General features: G+C 47.3%; 1 protein-coding gene and 1 pseudogene across 1 annotated transcript in view; both read left to right on the top strand.

Annotated features, from left to right (window-relative positions):
* The window catches only part of LOC126458351 (transcriptional regulator ERG homolog), a 293460-nt gene that overhangs the window by 44202 nt on the left and 232785 nt on the right, over nucleotides 1–16473 (top strand). The gene's annotated exons all lie outside the window — the stretch shown is intronic.
* On the top strand, nucleotides 478–595 carry LOC126427098 (5S ribosomal RNA; annotated as a pseudogene).

Below are 16473 nucleotides of genomic sequence, written 5' to 3'. Positions count from 1 at the left end.
GCTCGGCGGCCGCGCTAGACACACTAGATTCCCAGTAATGACGCACTCATCGTGTTCCGTTTCTAACAACTCTTGTATAACAGCAGCTCATGTCAAGAAGCTCTAATGGACGCGGCAGCGCCTGCCGTCACCGTCCACACAGGCTCACACGCACACACACCCGCACACACACACACACACACACACACACACACTCGTGTCACACTACGCTGCTTCCTTTGTCATTACCAAGGCTCATTTTACTAAAATCTTAGCTTTTCTAACGACATTACAATCTTGCACAAAACCTAAAACATGCAATAAAATTTTTATTTCCTTATTGGCGACTTTTTGCTCACTCTCCCCGTGTTTGCATGAGGCCATTCTAAAACAGAACATTTTTCCAACTTTTTTCCCAAGTTACACGCGGCTCACCTTATTATCAAGATAAGAATCACAAATTCTGAAGAAATATATTATTAGCAATATATGGTTTCGGGCAACGGCCTTGCCGCAGTGGATACACCGGTTCCCGTCATATCACCGAAGTTAAGCACTGTCGGGCGTGGCCGGCACTTGGATGGGTGACCATCTGGGCCGCCATGCGCTGTTGCCATTTTTCGGGGTGCACTCAGCCTCGTATTGGCAATTGAGGAGCTCCTCGGCCGAATAGTAGCGGCTCCGATCAAAGAAAACTATCATAACGACCCAGAGAGCGGTGTGCTGACCACACGCCTATCCGCATCCTCAGCTGGGGATGACACTGCGGTTGGATGGTCCCGATGGGCCACTTGTGGCCTGAAGACGGAGTGCGATATATGGTTGCGTAAATTCCAGAAATTTGCATGGGGCCTATGTCCTTTGTAGAAAAAAATTGCAAGCTTTGGTACATTATGTTGAGCAAAATTTTAATAATAATTATCTAATGTAAATTTCTGTCGAAGTATAAATAACTCGGTTCAAATGGTTCAAATGGCTCTGAGCACTATGGGACTTAACTGCTGAGGTCATCAGTCCCCTAGAATTTAGAACTACTTATACCAAACTAACCTAAGGGCATCACACACATCCATGCCCGAGGCAGGATTCGAACCTGCGACCGTAGCGGTCGCGCGGTTCCACACTGTAGCGCCTAGAGCCGCTCGGCCATCTAAATAGCTGTCACTGCGTTCAAGGCTCTCAGTTGATCTAGGATGCAATACATTTCGACAAATGCACTTACTACAAAATACACTACATACACTGCTTTGGAAAACTTAAGGACGAGATAGATCAAGTACCACAAGGCATTAACTACTCGGTAGAAATAAATGAAAGGGAGGGGGGGGGGCGGGAGCATGTTGCCAGAGGTCTCTCAGTCGTGCTACAGATAGCTGGACGTCACACGTCGAGAGGCAAAGTGACTATTGCGCCAAATGGGGATGGCCTCGCGCCTCAAGGCGGTTAAAGTAACGGGAAAAGCCGATGTGTGTTAGTTAGCGAGCAGTTACGGTGCACTGCGTCGGTGTCTAGCATTACAAGGTGGACCAGAGACAGTGTCTGAATGACTTCACACGAGGAAGAAGCATCGGGAAACTGGCAGAAGGACGAAGTGTGACGAGTGCAGTCCAGGATTTTGGTATTACTCACAGCTAAAAACAATTCAATAGCGAAGATCGCATAAAAGAATTTTTTACATTTAGAACAAGTGGTTTCAACACACTATGCTCTCATCTTCAGGTTGTAACGCACAAGATGTCCGCTTGATATCTTGTGCGTGAGGTTAGCGTAAAATGAACATGTTTTACAACGAAAGATTTTAAGACTTGAAGATGACAGCACTGTCTGTTGAAACTGCTTGTGTTAAATTAAAAAATTTATGCGGTCTTAGCTGTTGAATAGTTTTCAACAATTAAACAGGCCATCCTTCAGTTCTCTCAAAATCAGAACATTCAGTTACTCAGAACATTGTTTCACTTGGATCCGGAGCGTTCCGAACCACAGGCAGAGGTCGATCACGGTAAATTACAGCAACTAAATGATGACCACTGCATAGTGCAACAGGCGAGAAAGAATCCACGTCAAATAAGGGGTGCAATTGCAACCATACTTATTAGGACTGAAAGGGTCACAATTTCAAGCTCCACTGCGGCACGGCGACTGCATGGGGGTGCTCTATTTGCCCGACGACCGCCCCGTTGTGTTCCGCAGATCGACAACATTATTTGCGTTGGTGCCGAGAGCGCAGGGGCTGAACGAACGAGAACTGTATTCGCGTGCTCTTCTCGGATGAGACCAGATTCAGTCTCAATAGTCGTTCTGGACGTACCCTCAATTCGCGAGAGGTGGGAACATGCAATTTGCCCAGGTAGATTGTCGATCATGATCGTCCTGTTCGTCAAGGTATTATGTTGTGAGGAGGCATAATGTTGCGTGGGCGTACTGACGTCTCAGTGTTTAGTTACAGTACACTCAGAGATCAACGTCATTGTGGCACTGTACTCTGCCATGTTCGTCATTTAAGGGGTGATTTCGGCCCTGACTCCATTTTTATGGATGACAGTGCGTAACCTCGTGGAACAGCGTTGCTGCAGGAGTTCTTGAATCCCATCGAACACGTGTGAAGTGCGTTTGAGGAACGTATTGCAGCAAGTTCACATGCACCAGTGACCATCTAACAGCTGTCAACTGCGCTGGTGGAGGACTGGCACGCTCTACCACAAGAACTTCTAACCAATCCTATAGCCAGCGTGGGAGAACGTTGCAGACCATGCAGTGCTGTCCGTGGTGTCCACACGCCCTATTGAGAACCACGTCCCACCTTTTGTAATGTGTAGGGAACAATCATAAATCTCGGTGACTTCAGTATAATTATTGTCTTTGAATAACAAATATTAGTTCTGCTCATCTCATAACGTAATTCTTTCAGTTAACGTCTATACTGTAGCAGTTATTTCTGTGTATGGTCCAAGTTTCATCGAGCTACGTTACTCGGCAGTGAAACGTCATGCGAAAGTTACTTTCGTCCTTAAATTTTTATACACACATCAAAAATGTTTTACATCACCTCGATTGCGAGAGTTCCGGAACCTGTACAGAAAATTGGAGTAGAGATCCACATAAACATCATATCTGCCCTTTTTATTGCTCATGAAAACCATACGTTGCATGTTGTACCATCACACAGCGAGACCTTCAGAGGTTGTGGTCCAGATTGCTGTACGCACCGGTACCTCTAATACCCAGTAGTAAGTCCTCTTGCATTGATGCATGCCTGTATTCGTCGTGGCATACCATCGACAAGTTCGTCAAGGCACTTTTGTTCCAGATTGTCCCGCTCCTCTACGGCGATTCGGCGAAGATCCCTCAGAGTGGTTGGTGGGTCACATCGTCCATAAACGGCCCTTTTGAGTCTATCCCAGGTATGTTCGATAGAGTTCATGTCTGGAGAACATGCTGGGCACTCTAGTCGAGCGATGTTGTTATCCTGATATGCACGATGGGGGCGCGAACTGTCGTCCATGAAGGCGAATGCCTCGCCAGTATGCTGCCAATAACGTTGCACTGTCGGTCGGAGGATGGCAATTACGTATCATACGACCGTTACGGCGCCTTTCATGAAAACCAGCGGCGTACGTCGGCCCCACATAATGCCACTCCAAAACAGCAGGGAACCTCCACCTTGCTGCACTCGCTGGACAGTGTGTCCAAGGCGTTCAGCCTGACCGCGTTGCTTTCAAACACGTCTCCGACGACTGCCTGGTTGAAGGCCTAGGCGACACTCATCGGTGAACAGAACGTGATGCCATTCCTGAGCGGTCCATTCGGCATGTTCTTGGGACCATTTGTACCGGGCTGCATGCTGTCGTGGTTGCAAAGATAGACCTCGTCATGGACGTCGAGAGTGAAGTTGCGCATCATGCAACTTACTGCGCATAGTTGGAGTCGTAACACGACGTCCTGTGGCTGCACGAAAAGCATTATTCAACATGGTGGCGTTGCTGTCAGGTTTCCTCCGAGCCATAATCCGTAGGTAGCGGTCATCAACTGTAGTAGTAGCCCTTGGGCGGGCTGAGCGAGGCATGTCATCGACAGTTCCTGTCTCTCTGTATCCATTCCATGTCATAACAACTTCGTTTTGGTTCACTCCGAGACGCCTGGACACTTCCCTTGTCGAGAGCCATTCCTAGCACAAAGAGACAATGCGGACGCGATCGAACAGCGGTGCTGACCGTCTAGGCGTGGTTGAACTGCAGACGAGCCGTGATCCTCCTTCCTGGTGGAATGACTGGAACTGATCAGTTGTCGGACCCCCTCCGTCTAATAGGCGCTGCTCATGCACTGTTGTTTACATCTTTGGACGGGTTTAGTGATATCTCTGAACCGTGAAAGGGACTGTGTCTGTGATACAATACCCTTAGTCAACGTGTGTCTTCAGGAGTTCTGGGAACCGGAGTGATGCAAAACTTTTTTTGATGTGTGTATGATGGGACTTCCTATTTTAGTTTGTTTAATTTCTATTGTCATAAAGCCTGAAATCGTTGCCATGGTTTTACAAAAATTGGGGAGAACGTGCAAAAACCTGGATAAGCCGAGAATATGTTAAGGAACTGATCGAAAGTTGTGTAAGCTGTCGCTAGTACAGCGCTGCATGAAACCACAACACTGAATACGTTGTGTCTATAGTCGGGTTAAGCCATCTGTACAAGCAGGCAACTTGATGTGTGACCGTAGGACTGCAGTTGCTGCAGTAGGCAGACATAATTGACCATATGGTTAAATGGTCGACCATTTCTCTCCCACAGTTTTTTTTTCAATAACTTCGCGTTCGAAAGAATTTATTAGAGGAGGGTTACGGTTTAGGACGCACTCCGATGAAGCGTTTTAGCCAAAAGATGAGGACAGTCTTCTCCCCCACCTACGTTCTTCCAGTACTTACGCCACAGGCAATTGGTACCATCGGTTACTGACCACACAAGGTTTCAAGAAAGTGGTAAACGGGGCGTTTCAGAAAAGGATTTTTCTCCTCTACAATTTACGAAATAAGCGAAATCAATATTTATCTAGATAGAGACACACAAGAAACGTTATTCTTTCTGCAGACTTATGGACCGTTTATTTACCTATTTCCCAGAGAGTTAAAGCAAAGAGTTACAATTCTTTTAATTGAATACTATTTTTTTCTATTATTTAGGTAATGTATTTAAACCAACTGTGTGCATATCTACACTCCTGGAAATGGAAAAAAGAACACATTGACACCGGTGTGTCAGACCCACCATACTTGCTCCGGACATTGCGAGAGGGCTGTACAAGCAATGATCACACGCACGGCACAGCGGACACGCCAGGAACCGCGGTGTTGGCCGTCGAATGGCGCTAGCTGCGCAGCATTTGTGCACCGCTGCCGTCAGTGTCAGCCAGTTTGCCGTGGCATACGGACCTCCATCGCAGTCTTTAACACTGGTAGCATGCCGCGACAGCGTGGACGTGAACCGTATGTGCAGTTGACGGACTTTGAGCGAGGGCGTATAGTGGGCATGCGGGAGGCCGGGTGGACGTACCGCCGAATTGCTCAACACGTGGGGCGTGAGGTCTCCACAGTACATCGATGTTGTCGCCAGTGGTCGGCGGAAGGTGCAAGTGCCCGTCGACCTGGGACCGGACCCCAGCGACGCACGGATGCACCTCAAGACCATAGGATCCTAAGAAGTGCCGTAGGGGACCGCACCGCCACTTCCCAGCAAATTAGGGACACTGTTGCTCCTGGGGTATCGGCGAGGACCATTCGCAACCGTCACCATGAAGCTGGGCTACGGTCCCACACACCGTTAGGCCGTCTTCCACTCACGCCCCAAGATCGTGCAGCCCGCCTCCAGTGGTGTCGCGACAGGCGTGAATGGAGGGACGAGTGAAGACGAGTCGTCTTCAGCGATGAGAGTCGCTTCTGCCTTGGTGCCAATGATGGTCGTATGCGTGTTTGGCGCCGTGCAGGTGAGCGCCACAATCAGGACTGCATACGACCGAGGCACACAGGGCCAACACCCGGCATCATGGTGTGGGGAGCGATCTCCTACACTGGCCGTACACCACTGGTGATCGTCGAGGGGACACTGAATAGTGCACGGTACATCCAAACCGTCATCGAACCCATCGTTCTACCATTCCTAGACCGGCAAGGGAACTTGCTGTTCCAACAGGACAATGCACGTCCGCATGTATCCCGTGTCACCCAACGTGCTCTAGAAGGTGTAAGTCAACTACCCTGGCCAGCAAGATCTCCGGATCTGTCCCCCATTGAGCATATTTGGGACTGGATGAAGCGTCGTCTCACGCGGTCTGCACGTCCAGCACGAACGCTGGTCCAACTGAGGCGCCAGGTGGAAATGGCATGGCAAGCCGTTCCACAGGACTACATCCAGCATCTCTACGATCGTCTCCATGGGAGAATAGCAGCCTGCATTGCTGCGAAAGGTGGATATACACTGTACTAGTGCCGACATTGTGCATGCTCTGTTGCCTGTGTCTATGTGCCTGTGGTTCTGTCAGTGTGATCATGTGATGTATCTGACCCCAGGAATGTGTCAATAAAGTTTCCCCTTCCTGGGACAATGAATTCACGGTGTTCTTATTTCAATTTCCAGGAGTGTATTTTAATCTAATCTTTGCGAGTTTTACTTAGGTAGTTAGAAATGTTTAAAGTTTTAGTGGTTGATGCAATATACTGTACATAATTGGCTGAGTTCTGGTGGATGTGCTGGTGGCGCATTATTCGTGTAAGTGAAATGTTCAAATCAATGCCCTTTCACCTGCACAACTCAGGGTGACTTCTAAACCACCTGCGGAGGAGACTTATAAGTTTGCGGTGTTACGGTGTGAATCTTCCTCGATGCGTGGTTTGAAATAATACATCCTTACACTGCCGTATGCAAGGCAAATTTGAATGCACAAACAAACAACGTTCGGTCTGACGTGGACAATGACGTGGAATAAAAGTGGCACACCCATCCAACGAATACGTTGACATGTTGCTAATGCTTGGCGAATGTCGACGCGATGTCAGTGAGGCACCCACGGATCACAGCGTAATATTTCCAGGTGGAAGGGCTTCTTCAGTCATTATTTTCTTACGCACTGAGAAACGACTTCGAGAAACAAATTGTTAGAAAAGACGTCCCGCTAACAGACGACAACCCGCAAGAAGCGAGAATATGAAAGTGTCAGTTGTAGCTGCAGTACACCACGATCCTGATGTCAACTTGCGAGAAAGTTGCTGCATTCACTGGTATCAGCCTTACAGCTGATTGGCGGATATTGGACGCTTATTACCCGTACAAATGGAGCTGCTATGGAACGGTTGAGATTGAAGAGTTACTTTCTGCAAACTACCTGTGAATAATTTCATTCCACACGACTTGCTAAATGTTATGTTCTGTAATGAACACACATTCACGAATTATCGTGTGGTGAACCATCGTAATACGCATTACCGGGCGACAGAAAGTCCTAGGTGGGTACGTCATGTCGGTCGTCAAACGAGGTAGTACATTAATGTGTGGTGCTTAATTCTTAGAACTAAAACCATTGGTCCTCACTACTTCGATAGTACTGTGACAGGTGAGACGCGTCGAAATTTTATCGTCGATAAATTGGATCCTCTCCTACAAAATATCAGTAAGGACAAAAAAATGGCTCTGAGCACTATGGGACTTAACATCTGAGGTCATCAGTCCCCTAGAACTTAGAACTACTTAAACCTAACTAACCTAAGGACATCACACACATCCATGCCCGAGGCAGGATTCGAACCTGCGACCGAAGCGGTCACGCGGTTCCAGACTGAAGCGCCTTTAATCGCGTGGCCACACTGGCCGGCCAGTAAGGACAGTAGAGGCCGTATATGTCTTTTTTTTGGGGTTGGTCGGGGGGGGGGGGGGGGGGGGAGGATATCTGAATAATCGTGTTTATTTCAGCGAACCCACAACTCTAGATGACTCCAAACAGCTCATCAAGGAAGCTTTTAGCTGTGTGACACCAGCAACTTTACATCTCGTCCGCAGGTCATTCGTAAGACACATTGAGTTGTCCATTAATTAAAATAGGCACACGTTTGAGAACATCACTTAAGCAAATATTCCGCCACCAGAAAATCCAGATGATCAGATGCAGTTTTCAAAAAACTGTTCAAATGGCTCTCAGCACTATGGGACTTAATATCTGAGTTCATCACTGCCCTAGACTTAGAACTGCTTAAACCTAACTAACCACAGGAGATCACACACATCCACGCCCGAGGCAGGACTCGAACCTGCGACCGTAGCAGCCGCGTGGTTCCGGACTGAAGCGGCTAGAACCGCTCGGCCACAGCGGCCAGCGATACAGTTTTGTACAGCATATTGCAAACAGCTCTAAAACTCAGAACTTTTCTAGTTCCCAATCTGAAATTGATATAAATTTCATTCAAGCTGATTTGTATATAGCTGGTGACAACAGGGGGTGGAGAGAAATATGGAAGCACCAAAAATGCAACATAATACCATGCCTAATACTTTGTAGAAAACCGTTGGCGTTCAAAACAGCCTCCAATCGTCTCAGAATGGACAAATGCAGCCCTTGTATGTTTTCAAGGAATCATATGTCCGCAGGTCGGGGTCTAGTGGCTGGCGTTGTTGCCTCTCGATCATGGATTGCTGGGTTCGATTCCCGGTCTGGTTGGAGATTTTCTCTGCCCAGGGTCTGGGTGTTTCTGTTGTCCTCATCATTTAATCATCATGGTCATTCGTGACAGTGGCTAGCTAGGATTGTGTACAAAGTGGACCGTGAAAAAATTGGGACTTTGTACGGGCGCTGACGACCGCGCAGTAGAGTTCCCCAAAAACCCATCATCATCATCATCATCATCATCATCATCATCAAGGAATCTTATACTATTCTTCCTGCAATGTAGTGGCAAGTTCAGGCAACGATGACAGAAGTCGTTAGCGACCACGCACCACTTTCTCCAAAACAAACGACAAAATATCAATAACAGCGAGATCTGGTGACTGTTGGCACAGAGGGGATGCGATAGTGCTTTCTCGTTCTCCTGGGCGATGCGATCCACTTGAACAGAGGTCCTGCCGTCTTGGAACACTGGATCACCATTGGGGAATGGGATGGACCTGATCGGCCAAAATAGTCACGTAATCCTTCACAGTAATATGGCCTCGCAAAGCAGCCATGGGGCACAGGGAATAAAACGATATGGGTGCCCAAATCGTCACCGAACCGCCACCATGTATCGCTCTTTGGGTCGTCAAATCAACCATAAGTTGGAAGACTAATTCGACCAAATGATATTCTCTCACTGCTCGATAGCCCAGGTTTTATGGTTTCGGCCCCATATTTTCCTTTTATGGGCATTTGTATCATTGATGAGTGGCTTTGGAATTCGAAATCTCCGTGAAATTTACAGCTTATGGAACTCCCTGCGTGTTCTTTTGGTCCAAGTAGGTTTCAATAGTGCGACATTCGGTTGTGCAGTGCAGTGACTTTTACAGCTTTCGTCCTCTTATCTTTCGTCAGAATTCTCCACAATGACCGTCTGTCACTACCACTCAACAAACACTTTCGTCCACGCTGTTCCGCTTTAATCCTGTATGCAGTATAAATATTCGATATGATAACACCAAGCACTTCGGCTTCCTTGGTTATGGAAGCACCCACCATACCAACGCCAACAATTTGTCCTAGTTCGAATGCACTAAGCTCCGACATAAGCACTCACATCTACACAGGACACTTTTCTGACCACGATTGACACTTGCAACGTATTGTGTCGTTACACAGCTGGTCCAATACAAGAGCGCAATCTGCAGGTTCTCCTATCATCTGCATTTATGTTGAAGCGTACGTTTCTCGCGGTGTTTCCTTATTGTTGTCCAACTCCTGTACGTGAGATACAGTACTTAAAATATAGTGTTTTTTTTTTTTTTTAATGTAGCTCTTTGCCGTAACTCTTTGGAAAATAACGAAACAAATGGTGTCCATAACTCCTCAGGAAGAGTAGGGTTTGTTATGCGAGGCACTTAAACGTGATTTGCAGAGTGTCCATGTAGAGTGTGCCGGACCGAGACTCGAACTCGGGTTCGCAGGAGAGCTTCTGTGAAGTCTGGAACGTAGGAGACGAGGTACTGCGAAAGTAAAGCTGTAAGGACCGGGCATGAGTCGTGCTTGGGTAGCTCAGTTGGTAGAGCACTTTCCCGCGAAAGTCAAAGGTCCCGAGTTCGAATCTCGGTCCGGCACACAGTTTTAATCTGCCAGGAAGTTTCATACTAGCGCATACTCCGCTGCAGAGTGAATATCTCATTCTAGGGTTTGTTATGTTTGCACATGTAAATAAATATCCCCTTCAGTTATTTTTTTTTAAGTTACAGAGAAAAAAATACGTTATCTGAGAAAGCCTACATATGCGAGGCAGACAGTCCCGTGTTTGCCGCTCTCCTTCCCTCAGAGAAGGGAGCGTGTGCGGTTGCCACACCAACTTGTACACTGCAGTGCATACAAGTGGTACTGAGTTTTCTTCAAAGGAAATTTCCGTGTTTTAAATTATAGAGAAACCAGAAACAGCTGGGAAAGGGACTCCTTCGGGTGAGCCACTGTATGTTTGTGTGCGTCGCGTGGTGTCTTTATATTCGTCGGAGAATGTACGAACTTCTCAGTCTTCCTGTAGAGAGTCGAACAATGGTAGACTACGTGAATTACGTTTACGGGCGAATTTGAACAAAAGTAAACTACACCGTCCTCTTCGTGACCTCTTCTACCTCTCTAACTTCTGATCTGAAATCCTAAACCACGTCAGGATGGCTCGCAGGAGAGCCTTGCTGTTCGTATTCCTCTTCCCTAGAGCTTCTAACAGTTACTGGTAGGCCGGGCGAAGTGACCGAGCGGTTCCAGGCGCTTCAATCTGGAACCGCGCGACCGCTACGATCGCAGGTTCGAATCCTGCCTCGGGCATGGATGTGTGTGATGTCCTTAGGTTAGTTAGGTTTAAGTAGTTCTAAGTTCTAGGGGACTGATGACCTCAGAAGTCCCATAGTGCTCAGAGCCATTTGAACCAAGTTACTGGTAGACGAAGCAAAGATGTAAATACTCATAATTTTGTAAGAAATAACCAGGACCCTGAAAAGGAAATGAGGAAGAGAATTTCATACTGAAAGAATGACAAGCAGATGTCGAGGAGAAAGTAGGTGGCATGTTCCTTGTTCAAGGGTGCTCGTTACGCGTCGGCTTGCAGATTAGTTCAGGATGCGTAAGAAAATTGCATTGCCCCAAGAGAAAACGAGGTTGCCGCCGGCCGGAGCCAAATTGACTGATGTGGGCCGCATTTCCGAGATTGCGCGGGCCCGCCGGGTAACGACAGGAAATTTGCCCCGGCGGCGCGGGGAACCCCAGGCGCTCGCGGCCCCTCCCCCCACCCCCGCCCCTCCCCGTGCCAATCTGCGCGCCCAATCAGCCCCTCATTACCAGCTGGCCGCGCCGCGCCCACGCCTCCAGACGCTGGCCGCCTCCACGCCACGCAGAATCACTGCTCGCCCCGTCTCCCCGTCGCCCTCACCTTACGTGTACTCACATGCATGGCTGCTCGCATTGTGTCACGCAGTAATAAATTTCCTGGATATTTAAAATTGGGGACGCATACAGAATTCGCGTCTGTTTCTTGCTCTTCGTGGGAAACACTCTTACCAGCTGATTTATCCTGGCACTCGGACAGCTTGGCGAACTGGCACTTGTGTCAGGAAGAATACTGCAGAGGAGGGATGTACCAGCTGTTTTACTTTAGCGGCCTGGTCGTGACTCATGCCTGAGGGCTCAGCTGGTGACAACACTGTCCGCCAGAGGCAAATGTCCAGTTTAGTCTCGTTCCGGCGTATACTTTTAATCTACCACTCGGTTTCACAAACTTTACAAACTCCGTTGCTGAGTAGAAGATTACATGTCGTATGGAATGTCTTATCATCTTTGTTACGTCTGCCACAGACGGCTCCTGCCAGGCAGACTACACTCAAGACACCCCTGTGTACCATATAACATACACAAGCACAAGCAAGCGCAACCAAGAGAAAAACAATTCTTCAAAATAAACAGAACTTGCTAGAGGCTAATGCGACCCCTTTCCTGCAAAGGTCGCCTCACAGACACAGGGAATGTTGGAGTACTCCGCCGACCTCCGCTGGCTTTACAAGGCCAGAGCAGCAGCAGTACAGCCAGTTCCTCGCCGAGCTAGGACCAGCTCCAACTGACCTCACCGACGTTCTTGATGCATAGTTGTCCACAGCTCGTGGTCGTGCGGTAGCATTCTCGCTTCCCAAGCCCGGGTTCCCGGCTTCGATTCCCGGTGGGGTCAGGGATTTTCTCTGCCTCGTGATGACTGGGTATTGTGTGCTTTCCTTATGTTAGTTAGGTTTAAGTAGTTCTAAGTTCTAGGGGACTGATGACCATAGATGTTAAGTCCCATAGTGCTCAGGGCCATTTGAACCATCTGATGCATAGTCTTCTACATGTTATTTGTTTTCTTTGTGTCTATATAATGATTGTTCGAGAAGTGTAGTTCAGGTTCAATAAACGACATTATACTGAGTGTTCTACGATACTGAGTATTCTTCAATGTTTTTATTAAAATTAGCGACATGTATTTTCACTACGAAATAAGGACACAATGTGCCTTGAACTTTAAAGTAGTTTACTGTCAGGGTGGCCGCAAATTCGAGGCGAAAGGAATATACATTGCGTGATCTGATCAAAAATATTAAGATACCCCTGTGTAATGCGGAACTGGCCACTTAAATGTCACGAGAGGCGAAATCACCAGTGTATAAAAAAGGCGGGAAGTAATCTGTTGTCAGTAGAGAAGCAGAATGTGTCGGCCAAGAGAGTACCATCACTTCGAACATGGGCTACGCATTGGATGACACGTGAATGACAAATCCAACTCTTCCACGCTTGCCCAAGTCAACTGTTGGTGGTGCCTACTCGGCAGTGGGTGACTGGAAACGAGTGATGAACCACGCTGTATCCTGCAGCAATCCGATTCAAATGTTTGGGTTTGGCAAATTCGTCGAAATTATTACGTGCCATTTTGTGTAGTCCCAACAGTGAAGTATGGTGGAAGTGAGTTTACGGTTTGGAGGTGCTTTGCTTGATTAGGGTGTTCTCCTCCCTCCTCATTGTGTTTAAGAAAACACGAAATGCGGAGGAAATATTAACACAACAGCGCTGCGAACAGTGGAGGAGCAGTTCGGACACGACTACTGTTTCTATCATCAGGACAATGCACCTTGCCATGAAGCAGCTTCTGTAAGGAAGTGATACGCGGATAATAACATTCCTAAACTCCCCGGAGTGCAGTCCTGAACCCAATGGAATGTCTTTGGGATGCGTTAAAACGTCGACTACTCTACAGACCCCAGCACTGAGTGTCACTACCTTCCTGGTTTTGGCTCTTGAGAAAGAATGAACTGCCATTCCTCTAATACGTTCATACAGTGCCCCACCAGATTTCAATCTGTCACAAGGGCGAATGGTGGAAACACTCCATATTAATGTCCACTAATAGGTGTCGGGATACTTTTTATCGGGTAGAGTATACGAAAAATTCTGACTAGATGAAGTGAAAGGACGATATCATGTGTGCTAAGACATTAGGGAGTAGCTTGTATGGTACTAGAAGCAGCAAAAGTTGTAACGGAATTAGGGATTAGAATATACAAAACAAATAGTTTTAGGATTTGCGGGAAGGCGCTATTCTCAGACGGAAATATTCGCTCAAGAGAGGAAATCGTGGGGGCCCACATCAAACCAACTGGACTGAAATTCATGAGTTGTAACTGTCAGAGCATGTCCACGGCATCGGATAATGCTGTTGCCCAATGTTGCCTATCTACATAGCGGCCGAATGCGACCTTAGTCAGCATTTAGGGCTCGTATGCAAAAAGAAATGTCTGTTTCCAGTTTAGGGTGCTGCTGTGTTGCTTTATTCCAAGAGTGTGAATGTTTGTGGACTAGTGGGAGCACTTAGGGCCTGACGTTAGCAATACAGCCTCTTTTGGATTAAAATAGTGTTGCAAAAAATCTATATGCCCGTAACGTGAAGTGCATTCAGGAACCATGTTACTGAGTACACATACACTGGTCAACTAAAATATTATGGCCACTGCCCACGGTGATGTTGGAGGCCACATGGTAGCGTTGCGGGCACGTGATGCGGTAACAAAAGTACGTAAGCAAAGCAGACACTTGTTCGTCAGGATAGAGGTCAGGAACAGAGGGCGTTGTAAAATGAAGAGTAATGAAGTGGAATGGACCCAGTTTATTCCTGTAACGATGATGCATTGGTGCCTACGTAGGGCTGAGCAGCCCCATGAGGGGTTGCCGTCTGCTCATCAGAGAGGCAGAGGATAGAGGAGCGACTACTCGGGGCGACTACTCGGGGCCGAGGTCTGAAGCTAAGCAACCTAGCTAACAAATGGGCTAGAAATGGGGAAATCCACTGAGATAAGCGACTTTGACAAAGAGCAAATTGTTATAACGCAGAGCCTGTGAACGAATATCTCAAAAATGGCGAAGATGGTCGAATGTTCATGTGCTACCGTGGCGAGCATCTACGGAAAGAGGACGAAAGACAGTGAAACTACCGCTAAGCGCTAAATTGTTGGTCTTCCACCACTCTTAACAGAAGCGGCTTGCCTGCGTTGTCTGTTCTGTGTAGTAGGACAGATGGTCATTTATGGCGTCTCTGCCATAAGAGCGCAATACAGGTGCATGCACAAGTGTTTCGGTGCACACCATTCATCGCGGATTGTTGAACATGGAGCTCCGCACACACTACCCTTACGTGCGCACATGTTGACCCAACGACATCGTCAGTTACGATTGCAGTGGGCACGGGAGCATCGAGATACGACCGTTGATCAATGGAAACGTGTCGGTTCTTCGAGTGAAACAGATTTTTGCTACACTAGGTCGATGGTCGCCTCCACAAACGCCGTCATCAAGGTGAACGGCGGTTCGAAGACTGCAGCGCGCCACGAGCGCAGGCTGGTGAGAGCAGTATTATGCTATGGGAGACATTCTGGTGCGCTTCCATGGGACCTGTGGTAGTAATCTAAGACACGCTTACAGCAGCGAACCACTTGCATCCCCTCATGCTTGATGTCTTCCCCCACGGCAACGTCATCTTTCAGCAGTAAAACTGTTCGTGTCTCAGAGCCAGAACCGAGCTACAGCGGTTTGAGGAGCATACTGGACTCATGTTGATGTCACGGCGACCAAATTCGCCTGATGTAACTCCTAAGGAACCCATCTGGGTCGCTGTCAGGCGCCACCCCGCTTACGCAAATCAGTGGACCGTTATTTACGAGAATTTCATGACCTTGAAACGTCCCATTAGAAAAATTTATGAATTACTGTGCTGATAAACCTCTTACGTTATTTAATTTTCAAACAGCTGAGCAGAACCGAACGTACTCAGACATTTCGCTCTTTACTTATTCTGATCAACACTAAACTGACACACAATATTTTTAGCGCAACGCAGTCTGACTTTCAATAATCCCTACAAAAGAATGGCCCTGACTAACAATAACCTATACCTTTCATGAATCACTTACCTCACAAAAATCTTCGTTACTCAAAGTACTGCAATACAGCGGACGCCAATACTGCCAGCTAAATAAAAGATTCTAGCTACTGAAGGCACTAACTACTGATAGGCATAGTTAGCAAATGAAAAATTTTAATAGAGAACAAACAATGTATTTACCTTAATAGTGTTCAAAAGTCATTATATATATATATATCAGTTCATGACATCCAGTCTTACAAATGTACTGTCTGTGATGGACACACGTCCACATCATCCGGTCTCAAAACTCCGCCATCTCTCTCCCCACATCCACCACTGCTAGCGGCTCACCTCCAACTGCACAACGCTAGGCGCTGTTCACATCCAACTGCCCAACACTACAATAGCGAATATTCCAACAATGCAAACTAGCCACAGATTGCACACAGCACAGACCATACAGAGTGCTACGTGACGTTGCCAATATAAAAACCTAAACAGCCTACTTACAACCTGTAAATCTACCAACAAACTGTACGTTCCCAAATACGCAGAATCAGTGGTATGTTTCGTTCCACAGGCAGACAAACAAGCTTTTAAGCAGGTGGTGACAATGTTTTGGCTTGTCAGTATAATCTACCAGCTGCTGGAAATCACCACGGAATTTTTGGAATGGCAGAAAGATCTTGAGTGAGTGCATTGTACGGCACGGAAATGGGTGCAGTAGTTGAACAAAGTTTGGCATAAACTGCATTATAAAAATGCTGTGTGACGCTCTGGTGAAAGACTAATTCGTCAATGCCGTAGAATAAAACTGTTTACCGCATATCTCTGCTTTTGTTTTTCCCACAAATTGCACCGTGAACTTGTGCTGGACTGACGGAGGTACGCAAACTGTGTACTCACAGCAGCCG

The sequence above is a fragment of the Schistocerca serialis genome, chromosome 1 (genome assembly GCF_023864345.2).
Source record: "Schistocerca serialis cubense isolate TAMUIC-IGC-003099 chromosome 1, iqSchSeri2.2, whole genome shotgun sequence".
In the NCBI taxonomy this organism is placed as follows: domain Eukaryota; kingdom Metazoa; phylum Arthropoda; class Insecta; order Orthoptera; family Acrididae; genus Schistocerca; species Schistocerca serialis.
Note: the sequence above shows the minus strand (reverse complement) of the source record. Positions and strands in the feature narration are given on the sequence as shown.